Source organism: Sturnira hondurensis, unplaced genomic scaffold, assembly GCF_014824575.4.
Source record: "Sturnira hondurensis isolate 20B ecotype Veracruz unplaced genomic scaffold, ASM1482457v3 Scaffold0007865, whole genome shotgun sequence".
NCBI classification, from domain to species: Eukaryota; Metazoa; Chordata; class Mammalia; order Chiroptera; family Phyllostomidae; genus Sturnira; species Sturnira hondurensis.
In genome coordinates this window covers 6,051,257-6,063,378 of record NW_028080496.1, presented here as the reverse complement: position 1 = coordinate 6,063,378, position 12,122 = coordinate 6,051,257, and the positions used below count along the sequence as shown (strand labels likewise).

At 46.7% G+C, this 12,122-nt stretch overlaps 1 protein-coding gene across 2 annotated transcripts in view; it reads right to left on the bottom strand.

Annotated features, from left to right (window-relative positions):
* SV2B (synaptic vesicle glycoprotein 2B) overlaps positions 1-12,122 on the bottom strand; it is a 91,958-nt gene that overhangs the window by 74,385 nt on the left and 5,451 nt on the right. The window lies entirely within an intron of this gene.

The following is a 12,122-nucleotide window of genomic DNA, read 5'->3' as shown; positions in this document are numbered from 1 at the left end:
GGACGAAACTTGTGGGCCTGGTGACAGTGGTGGCTGCGGCGCCAGGGCTGCAGCGACAGGCGGCAGACAGGAAGCCATTGTCCCTCTTTGACCCCGCCCCCACATACAACGTCACAACCCAGAGACTGAGTTGCCCTGCTCTAGTGAACACTTTAGGGCTCTGATCCTGCTATGGAACAGGCACGAACAACCCGAAAGATGGCACAAGAAGAACTCAAAGTCCCAGAGCCAATAACTCTAAGCGACCGAGAAATTGCCAGCCTCTCAGAAGCACAATTCAAGACACTATTTATCAGGATGCTCACAGAACTGGTAGATTATAGTCACAAATTAGAGGAACATAGTCACAAATTAGAGGAACATATGAAGGCTAAACTAATTGAAATGAAGGGAGATGCACAGGAAACCAATAGTGATGGAAAGGAAACTGGGACTCAAATCAATGGAATGGACCAGAAGGAAGAACAAAACATCCCACCAGAAAGGAATGAAGAAATGAGAATTCAAAAAAATGAGGAGAGGCTTAGGAACCTCCAGGACATCTTTAAACGTTCCAACATCCGGATTATAGGGGTACCAGAAGGGGGAAAGAAACAGCCACGAGTGGAAAACGTATTTGAACAAATAATAAAGGAGAACTTCCCCAGTCTGGCAAAGGAAATAGACTTCCAGGAAATCCAGGAAGCTCAGAGAGTGCCAAAGAAGTTGGACCCAAGAAGGAACACACCAAGGCACATCATAATTACATTAGCCAAGACTAAAATGAAGGAGAGAATCCTAGAAGCAGCAAGGGATAAGGGGACAGTCACCTACAAAGGAGTACCCATCAGACTGTCAGCGGATTTCTCAAAAGAGACCTTACAGGCAAGAAGGGGCTGGAAAGAAGTATTCCAAGTCATGAAATCCAAAGACCTACAGCCAAGATTGCTTTATCCAGCAAAACTTTCATTTAGAATGGAAGGACAGATAAAGTGCTTCTCAGATAAGGTCAAGTTCAAGGAGTTCATCATCACCAAGCCCTTATTATATGAAATGCTAAAGGGACTTATATAAGAAAGAGATGATGAAAAATATGAACAGTGAAAGGACAGCAAACACACAGTTATTAACAACCACACCTAAAACAAAAGCAAACCAAGAGGACAGCTAGATCAGGAGTGGAACCATAGAAATGAAGAACACATGGAGGGTTAGAAACAGGGGGGTGGGAGGGAGGAGAAGGGGGGAGAAGGCACAGAAAATAGCATAGATGGCAGGTAGAAAATAGATAGGGGGGAGGGCAAGAATAGTGGGGGAAATATAGAATCTAAAGAACTTGAGACACGTGGTTATAAACTAAGGGGGGGAGAGTGGTGGGGGAGGGAATGTGCAGGTGGAGGGGAATGAAGGGCGGGGAATAGAACACCTGCAATGGTATAATCAATAAAATATATTTTTAAAAAAGGTGGTATTATTTTACCACTCTGCTCTTTACGCCCTGGTGTTCAATGTCCAGCTTCCCCTTCACCCCTTTCACTGACTGCACAACGGATGATCTGTAGGATCTGTTTCAATAAATCAGCCAATGCATGTGAAGCCACAAGTATAGTGCATGGCACAGAACAGAAGTGCATCAAATGCTTAAATTCTCACTCATTCCCTCTCCATTATGGGCTGAATTGTGTCCCCTCAGAATTTATATGTTGAAGTCCTACCCTCCCCCGAACCAGAGCCTCAGAGTGTGACTGTATTTGGAGACAGAGCATTTAAACAGGTGATTGGGTTCCATGAGGCGCTTAGGGAGGCCCCCAACCCAATCTAACAGATGTCCTTATACAAAGAGAAGAGGACACACAAAGAGACACCAGGGTTGTGCGCACACAGAGGGATGATGATGTAAAGAAGGGTCGACAGGCCGCCATCTGCAAGCCAAGGAGAGAGGCATCAGAGGAAACCAACCTGGTGTCACTTTGATCTTGCACTTCCAGCCTCCAGAAATGTGAGAACAAAATTCTGTGGTTTAAGCCGCCTAATTGTTTGGCATCCCCAGAAAACTAATGTGCTCTCCTTTCAAGAACAGATAATTTTTGTATCTCTGACCATCGGAAAGCTGTTGCATGACTTAGAAGAGGTCCCTAATCCTCCTGTGGGCCTGAAAAGTCTGTTTTGTGAGGGAAGAATGTACGTTTTCCCACCAGGACATGGCCGATGTGCCTGGCACTCAGGAGAGGGCTTCTCGTTCCCTGAGGAAGTGGGTACATCAGCTTCACAGTCCCCCCAAGAGGCCCGCACGCACAGTCGTGCATCAGAGCCTCGCAGAGGAAACACCATTGGCACTGTGGATACAAAAAACTGTAAAATCACAAATGACAGATTCGTGACTTCCCTGAGGGAATAAATAGCAAGAACAGATGGGCCCTGAAACTGGGAGGTTTCATGTAAATGTTAATAAATAACATTTTGATAACTTAATGAATGTGGTAAGAGAAGAATAGCAAAGCAGCACCAGAAAGCCAAAACACAATTTGCCCACCCTGGTGTTGGCCCAGGGTGATTTCCCCATAAGGAGGGGCACAAGGTTACACAGACAAATTATCTCCCAAGGATTTACAGGGTCCCCTCTGAACTGGCAAAGATGACCGCGTTGCAATGGGTGGCATCCAAAGCAATACGATGCACCCCATTTTCCCTATGCACATCTTCTGGGCCCCTCGTGGGGCAACAGTCCTTACAAGGCCCAGGTGATTTCTGGGTAAAGCGGTAACTTATAGACTTGCAGGAGACAGAGAACAAATACGCTCAGAGGTCAAAACCACCTCCCCTGGAGGTTGCTTGTTCCCGGCCAATACAGCCTGTTCCCAATTATTCTCTCCTTGCTTGTCTCTGGAGGCCTTCAGAGGAGACGTGCCTAAGAAGAGAAAATAGCACTGGGCGAGGAGTCCAAAGGATCACAACCACACACTGACCGTGAGCCTTCAGATGAGCAATGTAGCTTCTCTGCAAGGTGGGGATAACACTTCCTACCTTGCAGGAATTTGTTGGAAAGAGCAAACAAGGTCCCCTCCTTAGAAAATGGTAGGCAAGTAACTGGCATTTGACAAATGCAAATCACTCCTAGTGATGCCCCCAAATAGCACAGTGTGCACGGGGGTCCATGAGTAAATACTGCATGGCTCTGAGCTTTCTAGGTTATTCCTGGTAAACAAACGCAGGGTCTCTGGTTTATAGTCCTCCCACACTGTCAAGCTCTTACTTCAATACATCTGTTGGAAAGTACGGGATGAAGAACAGACAAAAGGTTGGAGAAGACGAGCCCCAGATGCTAAGTATCTTAACTGGGACATCCAATTTTGTGAAATGACTCAGAGAGACAAAACAAGCAACCAGAAAAGCAGCGGAAAGAACAGAGAGGGAGCCAGGACTGGAGGCGCCGGCTCTACAGCAAGTNCCCACACTGTCAAGCTCTTACTTCAATACATCTGTTGGAAAGTACGGGATGAAGAACAGACAAAAGGTTGGAGAAGACGAGCCCCAGATGCTAAGTATCTTAACTGGGACATCCAATTTTGTGAAATGACTCAGAGAGACAAAACAAGCAACCAGAAAAGCAGCGGAAAGAACAGAGAGGGAGCCAGGACTGGAGGCGCCGGCTCTGCTGCAAGTGGGCTGGCATGAGCACACCGGCAGGCGACTGGCGCCCCAGAGGCTCACAGGGCATAAGGATGGAGCAGCGTCAGCCCAGCAGGAGAAAGCTGAGCAGTTCAAAATGACTCTGACGGGGAGATTAACCCCAGGCACCCCTGCGTTCCCACATGATGCCCCAGGAGGATGTCTGGGGACCCCATCTGTGAGTGGCCTGAACTTAAGTCTTGGAAGAAGGAGAAAAGATATGTTTGGTAAACACGTGCACTGAATCGAGCTCTCTTCTTGTCTCGCCTGCATCCACGGCATCCCTGGCCTAATGGGAAATACACTGGTGAGATGTGTTTCTAGGACCCGACACAATGGGAGTTTGCCAAACGGAGACGGTAGAGCAGATACTGGGCACAAAGTCTGTGTAGTCAGACTCCTGGAATCAATGGGCAAATGTTACATTTAAAATAGGATTAACACAAATAGTTGCTTTCTTGAGGTGGGTGCAGAAGGGGAGGGAGTGGCGTAGAGGAACGGATCCCCCTATGGGAATGAGGACGCATAGGGTGCAAGAGAGCTCCTATTCGGCTCTCATGTGCTTCCATTTTTCAGCCAACTCCTCTCTCTTCCCTTCCAGTAAGTGGGTCCCCTATTTTGTTCACCCAGCTGCTGACTCCATCTTCAGCAAGCACAAAAAATATATATAAAATATATATAAACTGGGTTGCAGGCCAGTTCCCAGCAGGGGATGCACAAGAGGCAACTATTAATATATATATAATGGTGAAATTATGAGAGAATATAATAGGCATGAAAAACACAGGCAGAAAGAGATTCCACTGGAGAATTATGGGCAACTCTAGAAGGCAAATAAAATGCTAGAAACAAACATCAAGATTGAAGGTTTACTCTGTCACAGGCTTTCAGCCCTTCACTGCACATTACGAGCCCTGGCAGTTTCTTCAAAAAAATGTCATTTCCCAGCCCTTCCCCTAGTGTTTTGGTTTTAAATACTCACTAATTGCACCAGTAAATTTGGGTAATTTCAAATTCCCTTGCAAATCCAAGTCTTAGAATAAGTCATAATTTGTGTAGTGTATTAGTTTATAACAGCCAGAGCCAGGAGGGAAATTTGTCACTTGCGCAATTCAGGCAGGTCACCAAGTAGCCCAGATGGAACCAGGAGAACAAGTGAATTGCTCACCGTGGCTCTGTACTTGCATCTCAAAGGACAGGGTACCTTAGGTACCGCTCGCCTTCTTTCCTCATCCACTTTAGCCATTTAATCCCTCCCTGAAAGCGGAGGGATTGTCAGATTGGAAAAAGATGTATCTTCTCAAAGATGGCTCTTATCCCTGGGAAAAACTTGTTCCCTTAGAAATGCCAACGCTATGCTCCTGGTAGCACTTTGCTCTGTGCCAGCATTTTCTGTATGTAGTCTGGACCCCGCCTTAGTCTAAAAAGTGGAGCAAGTTGGCCGAGCATCCTGCAGAGGATTCCATCTGCTGCCGGCCAGACAGAAGCTGAGGATTAGAAGGAAAAGCTGGAGCCCCAAGCGGATCAGCCTGCATGCCCACGCCCCCAGGCCTGGCCTCCTGCACAGAGAGAGCTCATCACCCAGCGCATAAGATGTGTGAGGCCACCAAACAGAGCTGAAGGGAGGAGCAAAGGAGCTATGAGAGGAGCCAGAAGTGGAGGAAAGAAGTAGATGGATCTTTTTTCATTCAACCTGGAATGAATGTGATGTGCAACAGCAACAATGAAGCTGCTGCTGCTGCTGCTGCTGAAGACGATGCTGGTGATGCTGATGCTGACGTCCCTCCCTGGAACTGCTCTGGTTTAGACTGGCCCCTTGGAAGCTAGTGGTTTCTGCATATGCAGTTTTCTGGAGCCGTGTTCAGCCCCACTTTGGTCCCCTCCAGTGCTAGCTGAGAAACCTCTCAGAGAAGCGCCTCTCCAGACCAGCCAGCTATCCATGCATCCAGCCATTGCATCAGGTAGTTGGCCCCCTGTCATGACCCACCACTGCTTGAACAGCCCTGGGCTCCTGTTCCTTCCCTATGCTTTCTGCTTCCTCCTAGGGAGCTTTGTGCCCTTTCCTAAGCTCTCAATGAATGGAGCAAAAAAAAAAATTTCTTCTTTTGGCACTGTACTGCCATCCATCTTTCCCTGATGGTACAGAATGCTCCATTAAGCCTCTTCTTACTGTCAAAATTTCCAGACCAGGGCAGGCACCAGGTTCTACATCTTCATATCCCAAAACTCCAGGGTATGTGTCAAGCCCTGCAAACAGCTCCCTCCCATAGTCCAGTTCATTCTATTAGTATCACAGGAACAGGGAATGTCTGCGGGCTTGCAGGTCAGCAAACAGTCAGGTACAAGATGCCACCATGCCCCTCCTTTAAAGCATCCTCAGTCTACACAAGGGAGTCTCTGGTAGTCCCTTCATTTGACTCTACAGGGAGTGAAAAGTCTTTCACCTCAAGCAAGTACTTTCTGTAGGCCAAGATTCCAAAGATTCTCATCTCCCTTTCCATCTGTATCCTTATACGGACCTGGGAGCTTAGAGTTGAGGGTTCTAAGGCCAGTGTTTTTACTTCTTGGAAATTCATGAAGGACCCCTGTTATTTGTGGCTCACTTTAAAAAGCAGAGTGCCTAAGTCTTCTTATTTTCAGATTTACACTCTGAATGTTCATTCTCAGACAAGAGAAAAGTCCCACCTTGTGACATAGTTAACTTGCTTTGATAGATCGAATGATCATTTCCAGTTTTTCTCCCCCCATGTAATAGGATTATAATCCACATTCCTGGCCATGTAACACTGAAATCTTTCCCATTGTGAGAAGAATATACTTCCAACTCACTGATGTTGGGTTGGCCATGTGATTGAACTTGGGCAATGAATGTTAGCAAGCATGATGTACACAGAGGCTTTAAATGTGCGAGTACACTTGAGCATCCTACGTGGCCTCTCGTCATTTACTGTGAGAGGAACATGTCCCTAGTAGCAGCCCAGTAGCTGGATAAAAGACATGTGGAGCAGACCTGAGCCTGACTTACAACATGAAGAAGAATCTTTCCAGTTGACTGCAAAACTCATGAGTGAGATAAAGAATGTCCACTGTGGGAGCCACTGAGATATCTGGGGCTGTCTGTTATGCAGCATTAGTATTATGAAATAATAGCTAACTAATACACTGGCCAACATTTGGCTGGACACTATATTATTGCTATTTATTTATCTCAGCAACTGTATGATACAGAGCACTATTAATATTACCTTTGTTTTACAGATAAAGAAAATGAGGCATGGAACATTTGAGCACATTTAGTATGCACTTCTATTCCAATAATCTGAATTCAGAGCCTGCATTCTAACCATCATGGAACATAAAACAGAAGGAGAGAAAGGTGTAGCTCTATGTTCTTCTAACTCTGTGCACTGGTGTTGACCTTGAGCGCAAAGCCACAAGGGTGCTTATGAGCTCCCTACTGACACAAGCCTGGCCAGATCCCAAGAGCTGAGGCCATTTTTCCAGCTCTGTCAGAAAAATGCGACAGGCTTCCCTTCCAGAATGCATGACCCCTCTCTGAACTTTGAGGAGGGGATGCTCCATGGGGAATTCTACCCAAGGAACAAGCCTGCCTTTGTGAAGTGCACTCATCTGACATTCTGCATGGCCTTGCACAACACACGTCATTCTCTGCCTATTTTCATTCTCTCTAAGCAAATATCTCTGGATGTTTCTTTTGAATATTATATTATTTCACAATTGCCAGCTGCTGGGATTATACAAATAACCTGATAATAGCAAAGCAATATGCTGTCCAGCGTTCAAACACACCACACACAACAGAGCAGCCCAGGGTGCCAGTTCTCATTCACAGCCGGCAAATGAAAGCCACCCACATGCTCCCAGTTTTGAGAGAACAGAGTAGCAGGCAGTTTAGTCCCAAGATGTTTTACTCTTCAGCTTCCAAGACATTCTGTGCACAGGAAGAATGCAAAGTCATGTTCTTTGGCAGAACAAACTCATCAATTTAATTCGACAACACACTGCTTTCTTTAACCAAAGTTGGTACCCGTGATGGGCAGCAATACCTGCTTACAGGTCTCCCAGTCATGCACAAGCTCGCAATTCTGAGGGCAAGGACCAGGTCATCTTTACTTACCACTAACGTCAATGCCTAGCACAGTGGGCAGTGGATAAATATTTGCTGAATAAATCGATGCGAAAGGGTTTTAAGGAGAGTGGGGACTCAATCTTTGAATTTTGCATATTTTAATTCTTAAAATACAAGGTTAAGGCATGCAAGGACAGGGTTATGCAAACTGGAACTCCTTAAAAAATGAAGAAAAGATGGAGAGACAGCCAGACTAAAAAAGTCTTTCACGCTCACCAAGAAAGCTAACACTTTGTAATCTTTGCTTCAGCAAGGAAAGCCAGCTCAGTGCCTATGGTGAACTCTGTGGGCTTTGCCCACCCAGCAAGCATGTCTCCTTTTACTAACAAGTCCCCCACTTCCCATGAAGGAACCCCTCCAAGACTCATAGTGGGGGTGGCCTCAGGCAGGGGCATGTGACCCCAGCTGGGCCACACAGATTTCTCCCATTCGAGAATGTGAATCTTAGGCTGAGCACCCAAATCCAGAAAATAATTGGGGGACTTGGCCCCTTTGGGGGTGTTTCTAAATAGCCTCAAGGGAGTAGGCTGGACTTTTCACAGACAGACTGCAGACTTTCCCCAGAACAGCCGTGGAATTATCATCAGCCCCGGGGCACTCCCACTGAGTCTCCGTTTTGCTCCTCCAGTCCAACTTCTTTCCCCGAACCCATCACTGGAGACTATCAAAGAGCAGAGGGAAGAACTCCAAGCTGGAAAGAGAGGTTCTGATCACACATCTGCCACAGGAAATAAGTGGCCTCCCCTCCCCAGTAGTAAGGGGCTGGGAATACACAGGGACAAAGGAGCCTTGTGTGTTGAATCAATAGAAATTGACCCCTGGAAGCCCTGGGCCTTGGCAGCACAAAGCTCACACTGTCAGAGCCGGTGAGGCTTGGAGTTTAAAGCACTTAATCCCCTGGCTAGATGACTCGACAAAGAGGATTAACCCTCAGACAAGAGTCATCGTCCAAATATAGAGCAATCCCAAGCCCAATATGAGGAACGTGAAGCCCCTCCACCTTCTTTTGTACATTTTTTGTTCTGTAACTCGTTTGGTGAGCTGATTGATGAACTCACCAGCGCCCAAAGTCAAGGTGCTAGACCCTCTCCACATCCCGCCACCTTTCTCTGTTTTCCAATCCAGGGCTTCTCCTTCTAAACCTGCGGGGATCTTTAAGGTATTCCACGTTTGGTAAATAACTAACCCTGGGGTACCTCCTGTGTGCCAGGGACTGTGTCAGACACCAGAGCTGGGGGCGGGGGGTAGACAAGACGACACAGTCCCAGCTCTTGGGGAGTTTCAGTCCAGTGCAAAAGCACCTCCGAGTACCATGTACCCTTCTAAGCACTAGACAACCATTATCTCTTCAATAAATGCCCCTCGACAAACCCAGAAAGTAGATCTTATTATGGCCATTTTACACATAAGAAAACTAAGGCCACTGTGAAAATCGGAGGCCACCAATCCTGTGATGTGAGAACTGGAGACCGGCACAGCTTTTCGGCCAGATACTGACCAGTACCACCCAAAGAAGAGAAAAACCCAGTCACCCACCATGGGGAGTGGTGAGAGGGGAACACAGCTCAGCACCCCACCATTTCCACGTTGTTTCTAACCCTTTCTAATCCTTCTCATCCATCTCTCCTTTGTTCTTCTTGAGTTTATCTTCTACTACTTTAATTTTTAAGCTATTGCGTTTACATTGCTTTCCTATAGCTTCCCTTTCCTTAAAACTTGATTTTAATGCTTTACTTGTAAAAAAATACATAAGTGTTTACATTGAATCCATGGACCTTCTAGTGACCACGGGTAGGATGCATTCACCCCATATTATCATCAGGGTAGGGGTGGAACTGAGTCCCTTGCACCCTTCAGGGCCAAGGTCAGGAGTTCCTGACATTGCCGTGACCCCTCCAGCCCCATCCCTGGCCCAGCACTCTGCCCAGAACAGGCCATCCCACGAGGCCATTGCCTCTCTCCAGAGCCACTTGCATGCCAGCTGGGCTCCATGCCTCGCGCCATCTGCTGCACCCAAGATCAGGAGAGAGGCCACGGTCAGGTTCTATGCATGGCAGGAGAGCAGGGGCGCAGACTCAACCTGAGCAACCTACCTGGGCCTAGGCTTTGGGAGCCAGCAGGGGAAACCCCACATGACTTTTCAGAGGAAGCTGCTGAAGGGCCTGGCAGGGCTCTCACATGCCTGTGAAAATGAGCTGTGGACTTCCAAGCATAATAAGAAAGGACCCAGGCCCTGTTTTCCTGTTCTCTCTTGACCTCTACCCTCAGCCAACCTTACATTGCTGCAGCCCTGATTGGAGTTCTGATTCTCTATCATTAACTTACTGCAGGGCCTTAACGAAGTTGTTTCCTTCTCTAGATTCAGTTCCCTCCTTTGCTTAGTAAGGAATTTAGATTCCTGCTTTCCAAGGTCCTTTCAGCTCTGAAACACTAAGGCCCCCTATATTTCAAATAAGTCCTCTCATTGCCTTGAATTTGTCCTGGACCTGAAAAGGAACCTGTCCGTGAAATAATTAGGCAAACCAAACCTGCACACTTGGGAATGATGATGGATGGCGCATTTACCCAGGGACATGTTCTGTTCCTTCTCCTTAGCAATATTCATTTGCAGGTTTCTGTCACGGAAAGACCTTGAAAACTTGTACTATCCCTGCTTAGGTGAGTTTTAGAACCCAGGACTTCTGCCAACATACGTATTATCTGGAGTCGACACAGGCAGCTCCCAGCTTGAACAGCCAACTTCCAGACCCACGTATCTGTGATTCAAGAAGGCCCCAGAGGTCTGGTAAAGTTACATTCTCTTGTGTCTATGAAAAGCTGGAGGCAAAAGAAGTGAGGGAGTGCAGCCACGTCTCCTAGGGTACTTTTATCTGTGATTTCTCTGGGCTCCAGGCTTCCCATCTGTAAAATGGGAATGAGAGAAAGGATGTGGCCTAGGTTGATCTCGCTTCTAAAAGAAGTTCAGGTCAACTCCACTTCTAAGAGATTACACAGTCACCACTTAGGGGAGAATTTTCAATCACCTTTTGGGGGAAAAAAGTTAATGTCTGCCACTGTCTCCCCTGCCGCTCAGGACAGAAGCAAGTGCTAACTACTGAAGAGAACAGGAAGTGGGTGGAGCAGGAGTTATAGGAAACAGGAAGAGTTACTAGGACCACAGGCTTCTGTGTGGTGAGTTGAAGGAAGGAATCCACAGCGTAGCTCTTCATTGCTAGAGCAGAAAACACTGTGGAGTGAGCCATAATCAACAATTAGCACAGCAAGGGAGATTTAACCTTTGCTGCTGAGGTATTTGAAAGCTCCAAGGGTAAATTGGGTGTATGCTATTTGATCTAGAGGAGGCCAGAATGACAGCAAAGGCATGGAAGGGAGGTGGGAACAGAGACTGTTAGCTGCTGAGTACCTACTGTGCTGAACACTTAGCTTATCACTGTCACTTCAACTCTCATTTCTTACCCAGGCCAGTGAGGAATAACTGGGAAGAGCCTTGAGCAATAGAGCCATCCTAACGACATTTGTTCATGCATGGAGCCAATATCTATCACGTGCTTGCCATGTTCCTAGAACAGGGGGGACAGCAGACTTTTGCAACAGAAGACATCATGGGGCAGATTGACTCAAAATTTTTCACATAGCATTCCAACAAACCAGGGGACACTACAGAACTGAGCTAGTGGGGTTGGCTTATTGCAGGGAATAGAGGGCTGAGTATCATGCACTTGTCTCATTTTGAATGTCATGGGCCCCATGCAAATCATCTCAACAGCACTGGTGGTGACATCAAATGGCAGTTGCTCAAATCTTTCTTCACACAGAATCTTTAAGTCCCTCAGCAAGGATGTTGATCCCTTAGTTAACATTTAGACTAACATATTTCTAAGTCCAGGAGCAGGAAGGGAACTGAAGAGTATGTGAGTATTATTACTACCACCACCATAATCATCTTCATCATCATTGCCATCATCATCATTATCATCATCTTATAACTGAGGAGACCAAGGCTCAGAGATATTAAAAAATGTATTCATCTTATGCATCTATAAAGTAATGAAGTTTGAGTTCAAACCTAGGTCTGTCTGATATCAAACCCACCTACATGGTAGGCCTAGTACCCACAGAGAACAATGGAGGCCAATTTGCCATCTCTCTCACACTTCCTTCTGGGCTTCAATTATGGTTTTCCACTACTGCCCCCACACAGAGGAGACTATTTGCAACTGCCCTCCACCAATATCATCGCAAAGAAAACTCTCCCTCACCGTATTCGGCCACACCACGGAGAGGAAATGAACAACACCTCGAGTCTGAGACTGAAGCCATGTCA